Source organism: Dermacentor andersoni, chromosome 4 (assembly GCF_023375885.2).
Source record: "Dermacentor andersoni chromosome 4, qqDerAnde1_hic_scaffold, whole genome shotgun sequence".
NCBI lineage: Eukaryota > Metazoa > Arthropoda > Arachnida > Ixodida > Ixodidae > Dermacentor > Dermacentor andersoni.
This window is the reverse complement of record NC_092817.1, coordinates 14,572,915-14,588,292: the sequence shown is the minus strand read 5'-3', so window position 1 is coordinate 14,588,292 and position 15,378 is coordinate 14,572,915. Positions and strand designations below refer to the sequence as shown.

General features: G+C 47.7%; 1 protein-coding gene across 4 annotated transcripts in view; it reads right to left on the bottom strand.

Moving 5' to 3' along the window:
- The window catches only part of LOC126535956 (uncharacterized), a 638,450-nt gene that overhangs the window by 257,607 nt on the left and 365,465 nt on the right, over positions 1–15,378 (bottom strand). Inside the window, exon 1 of one of the 4 annotated variants that reach the window (XM_072287750.1) lies at positions 5,064–5,128. The exons of the other annotated variants lie outside the window; for them this stretch is intronic. The gene's annotated coding sequence lies outside the window, so the exon portion shown is untranslated. Of the gene's footprint in view, positions 1–5,063; positions 5,129–15,378 lie in introns of those variants that run through there. 4 annotated transcript variants of the gene reach the window in all.

Genomic DNA, 15,378 nt, shown 5'->3' with positions numbered 1-15,378 from the left:
TTAATAAGAACATAGCTGGTAACATACAGGAATTCTATAGCATTAACGAGAGGGTGGCATGTCTCGTTGTGAAATTTAATAAGAGGTACAAAATGAAGGTTGTACAGGTCTAATCCCCTACATCTAGTCATGATGACCAGGAAGTCGAAAGCTTCTATGAAGACGTGGAATCGGCGATGGGTAAAGTCAAAACAAAATACAGTATACTGATGTGCGATTTCAATGCCAGGATAGGCAAGAAGCAGGCCGGAGACAAGTCAGTGGGGGAATATGGCATAGGCTCTAGGAATAGCAGAGGAGAGTTATTAGTAGAGTTTGCAGAACAGAATAATATGCGGATAATGAATACCTTTTTCCGCAAGCGGGTTAGCCGAAAGTGGACCTGGAGGAGCCCAAATGGTGAGACTAGAAATGAAATCGACATCATGCTCTGCGCGAACCCTGGCATCATACAAGATGTAGACGTGCTCGGCAAGGTGCGCTGCAGTGACCATAGGATGGTGAGAACTCGAATTAGCCTTGACTTGAGGAGAGAACGGAAGAAACTGGTACATAAGAAGCCAATCAATGAGTTAGCGGTAAGAGGGAAACTAGAGGAATTCCGGATCAAGCTACAGAACAGGTATTCGGCTTTAACCCAGGAAGAGGACCATAGTGTTGAAGCAATGAACGACAATCTTATGGGCATCATTAAGGAGTGCGCAATAGAAGTCGGTGGTAACGCCGTTAAACAGGAAACCAGTAAGCTATCGCAGGAGACGAAAGATCTGATCAAGAAACGCCAATGTATGAAAGCCTCTAACCCTACAGCTAGAATAGAACTGGCAGAACTTTCTAAGTTAATCAACAAGCGTAAGACAGCGGACATAAGGAACTATAATATGGATAGAATTGAACAGGCTCTCAGGAACGGAGGAAGCCTAAAAGCAGTAAAGAAGACACTAGGAATAGGCAAGAATCAGATGGGTGCGTTAAGAGACAAAGCCGGCAATATCGTTACTAATATGGATGAGATAGTTCAAGTGGCTGAAGAGTTTTATAGAGATTTATACAGTACCAGTAACACCCACGACGATAAGGTGAGAGAGAATAGTGTAGAGGAACTTGAAATCCCACAAGTAACACCGGAAGAGGTAAAGAACGCCTTGGGAGCTATGCAAAGGGGGAAGGCAGCTGGGGAGGATCAGGTAACAGCAGATTTGTTGAAGGATGGTGGGAACACTGTCCTAGAAAGATTGGCCGCCCTATATACACAATGCCTCATGACCTCGAACGTACCGGAATCTTGGAAGAACGCTAACATAATCCTAATCCATAAGAAAGGGGACGCCAAAGACTTGAAAAATTATAGATCGATCAGCTTACTGTCCGTTGCCTACAAAGTATTTACTAAGGTAATCGCAAATAGAATCAGGAATACCTTAGACTTCTGTCAACCAAAAGACCAGGCAGGATTCCGTAAAGGCTACTCAACAATAGACCATATTCACACTATCAATCAGGTGATAGAGAAATGTGCGGAATATAACCAACCCTTATATATAGCCTTCATTGATTACGAAAAAGCATTTGATTCAGTCGAAACCTCAGCAGTCATGAAGGCACTACGGAATCAAGGTGTAGATGAGCCATATGTAAAGATACTGGAAGATATCTATAGCGGTTCCACAGCCACCGTAATCCTCCACAAAGAAAGCAACAAAATCCCAATAAAGAAAGGCGTCAGACAGGGTGATACGATATCTCCAATGCTATTCACAGCATGTTTACAGGAGGTATTCAGAGACCTGGAGTGGGAAGAATTGGGGATAAAAGTTGATGGAGAATACCTTAGCAACTTCCGATTCGCTGATGATATTGCCTTGCTTAGTAACTCAGGAGACCAATTGCAATGCATGCTCACTGACCTGGAGAGGCAAAGCAGAAGGGTGGGTCTGAAAATTAATCTACAGAAAACTAAAGTCATGTTTAACAGTCTCGGAAGAGAACAGCAGTTTACGATAGGTAGCGAGGCACTGGAAGTCGTAAGGGAATACATCTACTTAGGGCAGGTAGTGACCACGGATCCGGATCTTGAGACTGAAATAACCAGAAGAATAAGAATGGGCTGGGGTGCGTTTGGCAGGCATTCTCAAATCATGAACAGCAGGTTGCCACTATACCTCAACAGGAAAGTGTATAACAGCTGTTTCTTACCAGTACTCACCTACGGGGCAGAAACCTGGAGGCTTACGAAAAGGGTTCTGCTGAAATTGAGGACGACGCAACGAGCTATGGAAAGAATGATAGGTGTAACGTTAAGGGATAAGAAAAGAGCAGATTGGGTGAGGGAACAAACGCGGGTAAATGACATCTTAGTTGAAATCAAGAAAAAGAAATGGGCATGGGCCGGACATGTAATGAGGAGGGAAGATAACCGATGGTCATTAAGGGTTACGGACTGGATTCCAAGGCAAGGGAAGCGTAGTAGGGGGCGGCAGAAAGTTAGGTGGGCGGATGACATTAAGACGTTTGCAGGGACAACATGGCCACAATTAGTACATGACCGGGGTAGTAGGAGAAGTATGGGAGAGGCCTTTGCCCTGCAGTGGGCGTAACTAGGCTGATGATGATGATGATGATGATGATATATATATATATATATATATATATATATATATATATATATATATGTATATAATGCGTGTCAGCGCAGGAAAGTTCTCTAAACATGCCAGCCTGAATGTGCGGTTCCTTTAGAATGACATATTGCCCTTCTTTACCGATATATAATTACCTATAACCAACCAGACACTATAAAAATCACTGACGTCACATTAAGCTAGTCCAAGATTAAAGTTAAACCGTCTTAATCGCACACTTAAGCAGATTTAACACAGATGCATTTGAGCATGTTAGAGCAATTAATTTTCTCCATTTGGCTGTTCTCCATTTTCAAACACATCTCACTTCGATCCCGCAGCACTTTGCCACAGATCGTGGTTTTCGCAAATAAAACCCTAGAATCTCAATTAGTCACACAATGTGCGTCGAAGCGAAAAAGTCCTAAGCACATCGACCTAAAGACAGCGCAACTGCCCGTATGAAATGCGTATTACATGCGAGCAGCGTCTCCTTCTGTTAACAGAAATCGTTTCGTAACGCGCAACTTCTGCGCATGTCCCAATTAAGTTCATCGACAGCACGGACACATTTCCACAACTTACCCTCATCCTTCGCCCACCTTTAAAGCAACCGCTATATTTTCGCTGAAGACACAAAAAATCAGAACCAAATTCATTGGTTGCTACACACGTGTTGCTTTTTGAAGCAGCCGAGAGAAAATACTAATCGATGCCTGTATAGAAGAGCGCGCGCGCGAGAGAGTCTCTCTGTTCTCGGGTTGCGATTGCTCTCCTGCCCTTACTTCGCGACGGCCTTGGAGGCACGCTCGCGAAAGCTCTTGGACGGCATTATAAAACGCAGTAATCGCCTTTCATGCAAATCTCCCCGTGCGCGGCAAGAACAGGAGCTCCCCGGAGAGAGGCATGCTCCACAAGCAAGTGCAGAAGTATGGAGGCAATGTGGCATGTCTATAGGAATATGAGGACGGTTATATTGGCGAGAGAGGGCCGAGTTCACCGGTGGTTGTTGGGGAGGGGAGGAAGGATAGGGAGAAATAAACGAGGCAGCCCATGGGGAAAAGGGAGGAATTTGGGAAGAAAATGTGGGATGGTAGCCAGACGAAATTGGGAAGTTGCTAGGCAACGAACAGAGGGAAAACGCATGGAGCTTGTTTCAGTTGACTGAAATAAGAAACGAACGGCGTAAGTGTCAACGATTTTTACGAAAGTTTCTTTTCAAAGAATAGAGAAAACCAGTCGATTACCTGGGAGCATGGGGATCAGAAGAGCATTCCGCGGCAATCCGCGGCGATTTAAGGAGGACAGTTGAAAAAACATTGCTCCCCTTAGAGTGGGAAATAATAGGCAAATTTGTGATGAGAAGCTGGAAAAAAGGAAGGGGGAAATTTTGAGATACGAGCGAGAAAATGACCACACTTCTCAGAGAAATAAATCGTTGTCTGCACAGAGCCCTATTGGGGGAAAAGGGAAAATACAGAGATTACCTGAACGGCCATGATAGCACTTAAGTGCAAGACGTATGCGGGCAGATTTACGAGGGAAATATGGCAATGCGGGACAGATGGAGAGTATTCGCGTGTTCAACAAAAATGAGCGCGGCATAACAGAATACTAGAGAAGGGCAATATAAAAAAGCATTACCTCAAGGACGCGCGCCTGCGAGGGTCGATGTCGAATACCTACTTCTTACGATGGTCATAGACGATGGCGCAGTGAAATGCGTGCATGTTTTTCATTTCAGAGCACGAGTTATAAGCGAGCCGTCCAGTAAAATGTACGCAGAAAGAAATCAGCATAAACCGACATATACTGGACGGATTAGACGACGGAGCGTAGCATTGCCGTTTTCTGCGCCACGCAGACTTGCTGGGTTGTGCCCGCGCATTTCGGGACCTCCGAGCAAACCCATCTGTGGAAAGAAGCATACCACGCCATACGTCCTATGCACTGCCGGTGTTGTGGACGAGATTCCGCTTACGTGCAGAAAGGTTTATATTGGACAAACCGCCGATGCGTCAACGATCGGGCGCGGGAACAAGAGCAATCTGTAGCTAACAAAGATTCATTTCCTTTGCCTATGCATGGTGGGTCCTGTACCTGCGAGCCAATTCTCTCCGGTATTCGAATTCTAGGCAGAAGTGGCAATGCTTTGACCAGAGAAATCATGGAGGCATTTCATACTAGCAAGAAAGAGAGCGCCTGTGTCAGCGATATGTCGGTTTTCTGCGTATCAAAGAAAAGCAGTTTTTAGAAATGATGCTGCAATCTGTATGCTCTTTGATGTGACGCATTGGTTGGCTTAATGGACAGAACGCTTCCGCGATCCTGGTCTGCTGTGTATTTAAGTAGGCGAAATATTCTCAATAAAATTTAGTTGCGAGTAGCGATTGTCCTGTGCGTCGGCGTCTTTCTCTTGTCCCGTCTTGAAACTGCGCTTACCAGTATTCGTTTGTTACTAGAAGTGGGGATGAGGGCAGGGTGAAGTTGGCCGAACCAATTGCGACTGCGCGGTAATTATATCGTGACGCCGGCCTGGAAAAGTAAGCAAAACCAAAGAATTCTCTACTGACCAGCTTGTGGCATTTCGTGATACAAAACAAATGTCTGACGGTCAGAATAGAGAAAACAGAAAAAAGGAGGGGGCAGAAAATAGTATATATGAGCAGTGCACCGTTTGCAACGTTTGTGTGTGGATTAAACAAAGATATCTATAGCAAGCCGTAGCAAGCCTTACCTGTAGCAAGCCGAATCATTTTCCAGGGAATACGATATAATGTACGTATTAACGAAGACCTAATAAGGCGCAATTTGTTTTAATTTCTACCTCTTGCGAGATAATACCGAGATTACGAGATAATGTCAGGTTATAATGTCATGTCTAAAATTAATCTTAAATGCAAGACAAGAGAGAAGCGGTCGCTGAGGAAACAAGCGGAAGTCAGATAATCACAAGCAAACATAGCTTTGCAATTGCATATAAATTAACTAGGATATTCTTCTCGTGGCATAATGCGAAAGCACACGAATAAAACAGCAACGTGCGAGCTGATCACTCATCTGTTCGTTCTCAACTGCCACAACTGCTTCTTTCTATCACAGCTTGACTAGTCAATTGCGCGAATTCACCATGCAACGGTGCGCCTGAATGTCAGGAGCAGAAAGAAACTGGCTGAGCAGTCTTCTCTGGAAACGACACTGCGCTAAAGCATCGCCGCGTGACGTCGCTCCGTGGCACCCGAGACACCAATGGCTCGGAACAAAGCTTATCGTCACCCCCTTTAACGAAAAAGCACGTCACCCCCTCACCACCCAGACGCTCAGCCCCTCCAGGACACTCGCACGGCGCTCTTCACCTCTCAACGCGCCCGTAAAGTGGAAAAGCCCAGGCCACCGCGCTTTTCTCTTAGGTAAGATGAACAGGCTCTGCAAATACGGCCGTCCTGCCAGACCCTCTGAAGCCGTCGCCGCCAAACTCAGGGTCTTATAGGGTAAGCGAAGAAAGAGTGAAAAAAGAAATGCGAGAGCGCGGAGAAACAAAAGGACAAAGCCGCGCACCAACGGCTCAGAGGTCCATCGCCGCGTCTTCACAATCCCATCTTCGCAGCCGCCGACCGACTCGGCTTCGCCCTAGGGGGTTCGGGTCTCCGCGTCCCTTCCCCTGCGAACGCCGGTCGGTAAACAAACAATGGCACAGCAAGTACACAAAACAGGCAGCTGCTGCAGCGCGCTGCCCACAAGGGGACAAACGGGGTGGCGGTCTCCCAGCCTTCTCCTTCATCTTCTTCCTTCGGAGCAAACCAGCCAGCGAGAGCTACGACGGCCAGCAGCTCGAACGACAAAGGAACGGACGGCGCGAGCGCCTTACGCAGGAAAAGCCTCCAGCAGAATCCGTCGCCGGCAGCAGCTCCGGTCTGGTGGCAGAGTTGAGCGCGCACTCGTTTGTTTGTCATGCGTGCACGCTTACGCACGGCGCACATTACACCAGCCGGGCTGAAAGGGCGCGGCGCGAGTTCCCCGTGACGGGCGCTTACGCGCTTGCCTGGCTGTTCGCCAGTCTTGCTTGTTTGCCGAGGAGCAAACTCAACGCGGGCGAGCGCGGAGGCGGAAACACCGAGCACACGCCGGCGCCCGCGGCGCGAGTCCAGTTTTTCCCCACTCCTCGTTCCGGGAGAGGCATCGGCAGCTCCCCGGAGACGGTGGCAGATGCGGCGGCAAGAAGACTTTTGCAAGCGACAGAGCGAACCAGCTCGAATCATCCACGTCGCACGGGACGCTGGGGAAAGGGGAGCTTGGAGAGGCACACACGGCGAGGTCCTGTCTTCTTACTGACGCGTCAGTCAAGTAGAAGCCGGCGACGACAAACAGGGCGATAAAAACAACAAAAACGAAAGAGTCTTGACTATAAGCGGGCCCACTGCACGAACAGTCAGCGAGGCGTCTCGCTCCGCAAGGCTTCTCGGGCAGCGCCGTGTCTGTGAAACAAAAGCTCTTAGAAGCCGCAAAAAAAAACGAGAGAGACAGAAAGGACGCGTTGAATGAATGCCATGGGAATGCCAGACCCTCTCGCCACTCCCTACTTCCCGTTTTCCCCGTCCCTCGGAATCCCTAAACTCCCGAGTGCGGCTCCGTTTGCCCTCGGCCCAAGCACCAAATAAGCCGAGAGAAGCAGACAGTGAAAAGAGATGAAGGAGTTCGAGATAAACTGAAGGCGGATGTACGTTCGGGTACGGCGGAACGGCGAAGCAAACACAACGACACAAACACTGAGGGACGGGCAGCCGTTATAGACGAGATTTCAGGCGAAACTTGGTCGGGCCCCTTTTCGTCGCCCCGTTCCAGCGTCAATTGTTGTTTCTTTTCCTTTTAGCTTCCTCTTTCTGACGCCATTTCTCTTCTTGTTCTCTCTACGGCGCTTGCCTCCTTCGCGACCTCCTCCCCAACAGCTCAGGTAGAAAATCTGTCGACGTGTCGCGAATGCGAATGGACGTTGCGAGAATGGGCTCGCGAGGAAGGCTTTCTTTCGGGCGGCTCCAGGCATTCAGCGACGCGAGACTTGGAGCAGCAACCATCACAAGGCGCGTCTTCTTCTTTTGCGCCTCGGGGGAGAAATTTTCCAGCCCGACGCCCCGAACCTCACCGCCTTCTGCATTCCTTTGCTGTAGAGAAGCTATCCTTGCAGTGCTGCCGCAGCTTACACAAGAGTATCGAGGTTTGCATGAACTCAACCCCACCAGATAGTGAAGCAAGCCCGATATGAAGTCGTCAGCGCGAGAACCTTGCCTGATCTTCCATTCTTTGTGGGATGTGTTCTAAGTGGGAGTAAGGCGCAGATCGTTTAGAACACTAGCCTATCTTCTGCAAAGGGCTTCTTCTTATTATTATTATCATTCACAGTTTACATTTGCTCTCCATGTGCCTGTCAACATGCGCGCAAGGCTGCACATGAAAGAACATGGTCCGAAGAAAAACAGTTGCATCGTTTCTTAGAAACTAATGATTATATATTGATTTATTGTACGAAACAACAGTAGTACCCTCGGACAGTATTTTCTCCAGTACACCCTGAATGCGCACAATGTAAACGAGAAGCTCGCTCAGCGACAAGAGCGTGGCTGAGGCGAAGGCGCGCCGCGGAACTAAACCCGTTTTACTATTTAGCGTGCATGCTAACATGCTTGACGAGAGCTGGAAAGGCGTACACCACTTCGCACAGCCTTTCGCTCAATGATTATCGAAAACGAGACGCTATTAAGGTCATAATAGTCACGTTGACGCATCTCTTTGCTGCTCTTCAAGGAACGACTAAATGATGCTTTTGAACGGTTGAGCCAGGTGCAGATACTACGTGTTCATCACATGCAGAGCAACCTTTACGACTATATATGTAGGCAGTCTTGCACCATGATCATTTTTATTTGTTAGTTTCTTTTTTTTCGCTAGCAGCTACTTACTACCCACATTAACATAAAATGCTAAAGCAGGCATTTGCAAAAACACATATTTTTAGGTATAAAGCGACAAAAAAGAAAACAGCAGCGTATTTCACCAGCTTCAAGCGCATGTTATATGCACATATTTCTCAAAGCCTATAGACAGCACACACGAACGCAAACATAAATATACTGGTCGAGAACTCCAAACCCTTTGATCCATTTTTTACACAAGCATGTAAGTCAAAGACAAAAATAACACTCCTAATGCTCTTTAATCGCCCGCGCTGCATGTGTTTGCGAAGATGAATGGAAAAGGAACAAAAAAAAAAACATTTCGCGGCAGAGACTCGCGTGGTCGATACTGTGCTTTAATAATACTCATCGATTCCAGAAAAAGCAGTGACAGAGGAAAGTAAAGAAAGAAAAAAAAGTTTTTCTTTTCTTCAGTTCTCTTTCCTGAAAAAGCAAGCCTCGTTTATATAACCGGTATATACACGCGTCCGCACGATCCCTCCTATCAATTCGCTCCAAAGCCGAAACGAAAGAACAACTTTGCTTTTAGTGACCCCCACCAACGAAGGCCGCCACGACTGGCTGTGCCATTGGCTGGCTCTGCCGCCGCCGCCGCAGCTACCTGATTGCGCCACCCGTCCTGCAGTCCTTTATTTCTTTTATTCTGCACCCTCGCTATCGGCAGTTCTTTCTTTCCCCTTTTTTCCCCGCGTCCCCGTCTTCTATCTTGCATTCCGCAGAATTTTCATTTTGAGCCCAGCTTATAAATTACGTGCCTGCCTCGAAAAGCGGTACGGAAGATCAGCACGCGGCTGCGCGGGAAACGGCGACAACGCTTTCGGATGCTAAATCATCGAGATGGAAACGAATTTTCCCGACGGCGGCGTCGGCGTAATGCGGTGACGGAAGGCGCACAGAAAACACGGGAAGTGGGAAACGCACGGCCCGCGGCGCGGGTGACAAACGTGCCGCCATGAATAACACGTACGGGAAAAAATTGGAAGCAAGCAAGAAAAAAAAAGGAGGAGAGAAACCCGCCCAGGAAAAAAAACTGACTTGCTCAGGGAGGGGAGATCTGGGGAACATTAGAAAGCACGAAGGAAGAGACGCAAGTGAAAGTCGGAGTGGACGCGGAAAGAGTGGGAAATACTTTGGGAAAGAGTACAAGCAAGCCTTCCCGAAAAATCATTCAAATGATTGAAGATGGGGAAGAGGTGGGAAGTCTGGGAAAACTGAGAATAGTGGAGTAAGGCTAGCGAAAGAGGAAGCGGGTGGAAAGAAAGCGAAAAAAATATGTAGAAGAGTATGATATAGCATCACTGAGAAAAGAAACGCTTATTTCACTGAAGGTAGGCAAAAGGTGGGAGATACGGGGAAACGGTAGAGAACACAAGATGGCTACCGCTAGCGGGAGAGGAAGAGTCGGGAAAGCTTAGGGAAAGAAAACGGGCGATCCTCACCGAAAGTATCACATATGCTCTTGAAAGTATGGAAAAGAAGGAAAGGTTGGGAAAATCAGTCCAAAGCACGGAATAACGAACGAAAACGACGAGGGTGGACATAGAAGAAAATTTATTTGAAGGAGGTTAGCCTGAGGTAAATGTAGCACGTTGGACAGAGTAGCAGTCTAGAGGGAAAGAGGGAGCAAGTCGCGAAGGAATAGGAAAAATCGGCAAGTACACAAAGTCATACTTGTCGAGGGTGGCATCTGGGCGACAAAGGAAGGAAGAAAACAGAAAAATGAAGTGGCGGACACTGCCAAAAGGGAGAGAGCGCCCACAACGTGGCACTGCCATCAGAATTATCATACATCGTGCCAAAGTTGGAAGCAACAGATGCATGCATTGCTGTACCGGAAAGTAACAGATAATACGGACGCCACAGCAATGAGTCAGCAGAAAAGGAAGATAAATAGGTTTTAAAGACCGCAGCGAAGTCACATCGAATGAAAGTAGCCAGATGGTAAATGCAAAAAGAAATCATGACAGAAAAAGCAAAAAGAGCATCAAGGCGGCGCACCTAAAGGAATCTTATTGGACCAGATCTTGGGACCGTGGTCCCGAATATCACAGCTATAAGAAGCCCACAAGAGCGCTGCTGCGAAGGCAACTGGACCGAGCGACCGTCCGGGATACTGCGTTAAGAACCCTACGTCGGCGACATCAACAGCTCACTTCCTCTCCTTGCCTTAATCTTTTGTAGCCCTTTCGGCAGTGTAGTGCAGTCATCCAGGCTAAGCCCTGGTTAAACTTTGTACGTTTCATCTATCTAGGTTGATAGTCGGCGCATGATCCTGTCCTTTCGTGTCTCCCGTACGTCTTCGTCTTTTGCGTTGTGGTAATTATGTTTCGTAACGGCAGATAACCAGTGGACGATAAGAGTTATGGAATGCGCGCCAAGGGAAGGGAAGCGCAGTCGAGTACGGCAGAAAAATAGGTGGGGTGATTAAATTAGGAAATTTGCAAGCGCAAGTTGGAATCAGCTAGCGCAAGAGAGGGGTAATTAGAGATCGCTGGGAGAAGCCTTCGTCCTGCAGTGGACATAAAAATAAGCTGACAATAATGAATTAGGTTTCATTTAACCTTCTTTTTTCTCTCTCTTTTTACGGGTACACATATGCGAAAGGAAATACGTTGATAAAGTGTGCCACGTATTGGTTTGGCGATGAAAATTTGCATAGAGGACACATGACGAGCTACACTACTCCAAAAAGAGAACAGGTGAACACGGTCGAAGCAGCTCGGCGAAATTGGCGCATGTATGTGGACAGTGCACCAACTAACGTGTGTAAAGATCTGCCGGCACTAATGACGATACATGAACATCTCAAGTCACCTGTAGCTTCCCGTTTCTCACACAACGCGAAGCTTTACGCTGATGACGAGTCTCATCTCCCACACAATTACAATTTATCCCCGTATTTACAAATGCGCCTTAACTTTAAGCCCCAACTTGACCTGGCCAAGTCCGGCTCAAGACAGCGCCAGACGTGAGCATGCCTAAGACACTTACTGCGCTTCGTTGAGCGCGTTCCGTCAGATGTTTCCTTAAAGCAGACATTCTCAAGACAAGTACCATGGCTCCAAGATGAGGCGCGTTTCTAAATACAGGGTTAAGTACGTCGTAGTTACGCAGGAGACAAGATCCGTTAGAACACCTGATAAGGTAAAAGACATGTGCGTTCAAAGAAGACTAAGTACGCTACTGTCGACTAAACGAATGGGGGTAACATCAAGATAAGACAACAAAATATATTTTATAAAATAACTAGACACTTTTATCAGCAGCTCTTGGCATCAGTCTACATTCATGTCTACGAACTGTTTTACTTATGTTGAGATGTCGCCATGCCACCGGATGGATGACGTAAAAAAAAACAACGAACGAGCTGGCAGAATTCATCACGGTTGCGAAACGGAGAATTGAGAGCCAGGGCACGTGGATGAGTCGATGAAAGACAATCGAACCTCTCGCTCTCTCTCTCTCTCTCTCTCTCTCTCTCTGCCACTGTATTACTTTATTTTCTTACTTCCGATTGCCGGATTGAATACTCCAGAACACATGAATCGCGGAGCTGGCGACGATTTGTTCAGAACAAACGTAAATACGGCACAGATTATTTTTTTAATCAGTGGAGAGGACAAAACAGAAGCCTCAAGGAAGAGTCGCGGCATCCCGCGAATGAGTATACAAAAAGAATAAATAGAGACTTGGGGACTCCGCACAGTGAATAATTATGGATCGCGTTCAGCTTTGAGACAAAAAAAATTTGTTCCCAAGCAAGTACGCTCGCTTTCGGAACCAACCGCGCCAAGTTTTTATCTCATCCGGCTATATGCACACTTTCTTTCGGTTCTAGTGCCGCAGCATGTCAAGCGTGATGGATATGTTAGCGCGAGCCTCCAGCAAAAGTAAGTTTATAAATAAAATAAAATATCGATGAACGCACGCACGAACACTGAACACAGGCTTAGTTAGCGTCTCGTACAATCGGCAGCTATTTCGCATTCATTCCTCACCGATTCAAAACGCGATACTGTGGGAAAGATAGAACAAAAAGCGGGGAAAAAGAGCACACAATCAAGGTACAACTGCCACCCCAAATTAAACAAGCGCGAAAGCACAAACCTTTCGTGTTTTCGCATAGATACAGTTGAATGAATGACGACAAGTAGTTTGGCTGGTTAAGGCCTCGTACTAACCTTTCAGAAAAAAGAAATGCGTTGTTCTGAACAGCAAAAGCCCTAAATGTCGCAAACTTTTGCAGCTGCGCTTGCCGTGAGCACTTCCTGTCGGGATTGAGGAGAGAGTACAGCCGCAATAGTACTTACACGAACACGCAATGCAGGTTCCTAGTGGCCTCGTTTTGAAAACGTAAGCTGTAAACAGCGAACAACGTCGGTTTTAAAATGAACAAGCAACCGGTGAATCAGTGACTATGGCGAGTCTTAAATTTCAATGGCTTAAATGTCACCGCTAGGACGCCACCGCACATGTGCCTATAGAGTTGGACACGCGCGGGTCACGAACAACTACCTTGGCAGACGTGCAACAATCAACAATCGGCCTTGTACTCATTAATATTTACCCCGAGTTGATTTGAGTGTGCAGGCTGCGCTGCGGTTGTTCTGCCATTTTAAGGACGCCTATAGTTTCTTGTATCCCATGGTGTATTCTTACGCGAACTAGACACATGCGCGAACTCGGTCCGAACTAGACACATGCGCGAACTCGGTCCGAACTAGACACATGCGCGAACTCGGTCCGAACTAGACACATGCGCGAACTCGGTCCGAACTAGGCACTGGGTCTAACTCTGACCTTCCTGCATAGGAGTGAGTGAGTGAGTGAGTGAGTGAGTGAGTGAGTGAGTGAGTGAGTGAGTGAGTGAGTGAGTGAGTGAGTGAGTGAGTGAGTGAGTGAGTGAGTGAGTGAGTGAGTGAGTGAGTGAGTGAGTGAGTGAGTGAGTGAGTGAGTGAGTGAGTGAGTGAGTGAGTGAGTGAGTGAGTGAGTGAGTGAGTGAGTGAGTGAGTGAGTGAGTGAGTGAGTGAGTGAGTGAGTGAGTGAGTGAGTGAGTGAGTGAGTGAGTGAGTGAGTGAGTGAGTGAGTGAGTGAGTGAGTGAGTGAGTGAGTGAGTGAGTGAGTGAGTGAGTGAGTGAGTGAGTGAGTGAGTGAGTGAGTGAGTGAGTGAGTGAGTGAGTGAGTGAGTGAGTGAGTGAGTGAGTGAGTGAGTGAGTGAGTGAGTGAGTGAGTGAGTGAGTGAGTGAGTGAGTGAGTGAGTGAGTGAGTGAGTGAGTGAGTGAGTGAGTGAGTGAGTGAGTGAGTGAGTGAGTGAGTGAGTGAGTGAGTGAGTGAGTGAGTGAGTGAGTGAGTGAGTGAGTGAGTGAGTGAGTGAGTGAGTGAGTGAGTGAGTGAGTGAGTGAGTGAGTGAGTGAGTGAGTGAGTGAGTGAGTGAGTGAGTGAGTGAGTGAGTGAGTGAGTGAGTGAGTGAGTGAGTGAGTGAGTGAGTGAGTGAGTGAGTGAGTGAGTGAGTGAGTGAGTGAGTGAGTGAGTGAGTGAGTGAGTGAGTGAGTGAGTGAGTGAGTGAGTGAGTGAGTGAGTGAGTGAGTGAGTGAGTGAGTGAGTGAGTGAGTGAGTGAGTGAGTGAGTGAGTGAGTGAGTGAGTGAGTGAGTGAGTGAGTGAGTGAGTGAGTGAGTGAGTGAGTGAGTGAGTGAGTGAGTGAGTGAGTGAGTGAGTGAGTGAGTGAGTGAGTGAGTGAGTGAGTGAGTGAGTGAGTGAGTGAGTGAGTGAGTGAGTGAGTGAGTGAGTGAGTGAGTGAGTGAGTGAGTGAGTGAGTGAGTGAGTGAGTGAGTGAGTGAGTGAGTGAGTGAGTGAGTGAGTGAGTGAGTGAGTGAGTGAGTGAGTGAGTGAGTGAGTGAGTGAGTGAGTGAGTGAGTGAGTGAGTGAGTGAGTGAGTGAGTGAGTGAGTGAGTGAGTGAGTGAGTGAGTGAGTGAGTGAGTGAGTGAGTGAGTGAGTGAGTGAGTGAGTGAGTGAGTGAGTGAGTGAGTGAGTGAGTGAGTGAGTGAGTGAGTGAGTGAGTGAGTGAGTGAGTGAGTGAGTGAGTGAGTGAGTGAGTGAGTGAGTGAGTGAGTGAGTGAGTGAGTGAGTGAGTGAGTGAGTGAGTGAGTGAGTGAGTGAGTGAGTGAGTGAGTGAGTGAGTGAGTGAGTGAGTGAGTGAGTGAGTGAGTGAGTGAGTGAGTGAGTGAGTGAGTGAGTGAGTGAGTGAGTGAGTGAGTGAGTGAGTGAGTGAGTGAGTGAGTGAGTGAGTGAGTGAGTGAGTGAGTGAGTGAGTGAGTGAGTGAGTGAGTGAGTGAGTGAGTGAGTGAGTGAGTGAGTGAGTGAGTGAGTGAGTGAGTGAGTGAGTGAGTGAGTGAGTGAGTGAGTGAGTGAGTGAGTGAGTGAGTGAGTGAGTGAGTGAGTGAGTGAGTGAGTGAGTGAGTGAGTGAGTGAGTGAGTGAGTGAGTGAGTGAGTGAGTGAGTGAGTGAGTGAGTGAGTGAGTGAGTGAGTGAGTGAGTGAGTGAGTGAGTGAGTGAGTGAGTGAGTGAGTGAGTGAGTGAGTGAGTGAGTGAGTGAGTGAGTGAGTGAGTGAGTGAGTGCACTTTTATTTGGTCCAGCAAAACGCGATAAAACGCGCACTCGGCTAATCCCACGACGGGACTGACAGATTTAGTCTGCCGGCCCGATCGCGGGCGTGCTGGACGGCCAGGATTTGGTCCTCAAAGACGGGATTTCGCAGGAGCGCGTCCCACTCTAGGTGAACTTCGGGC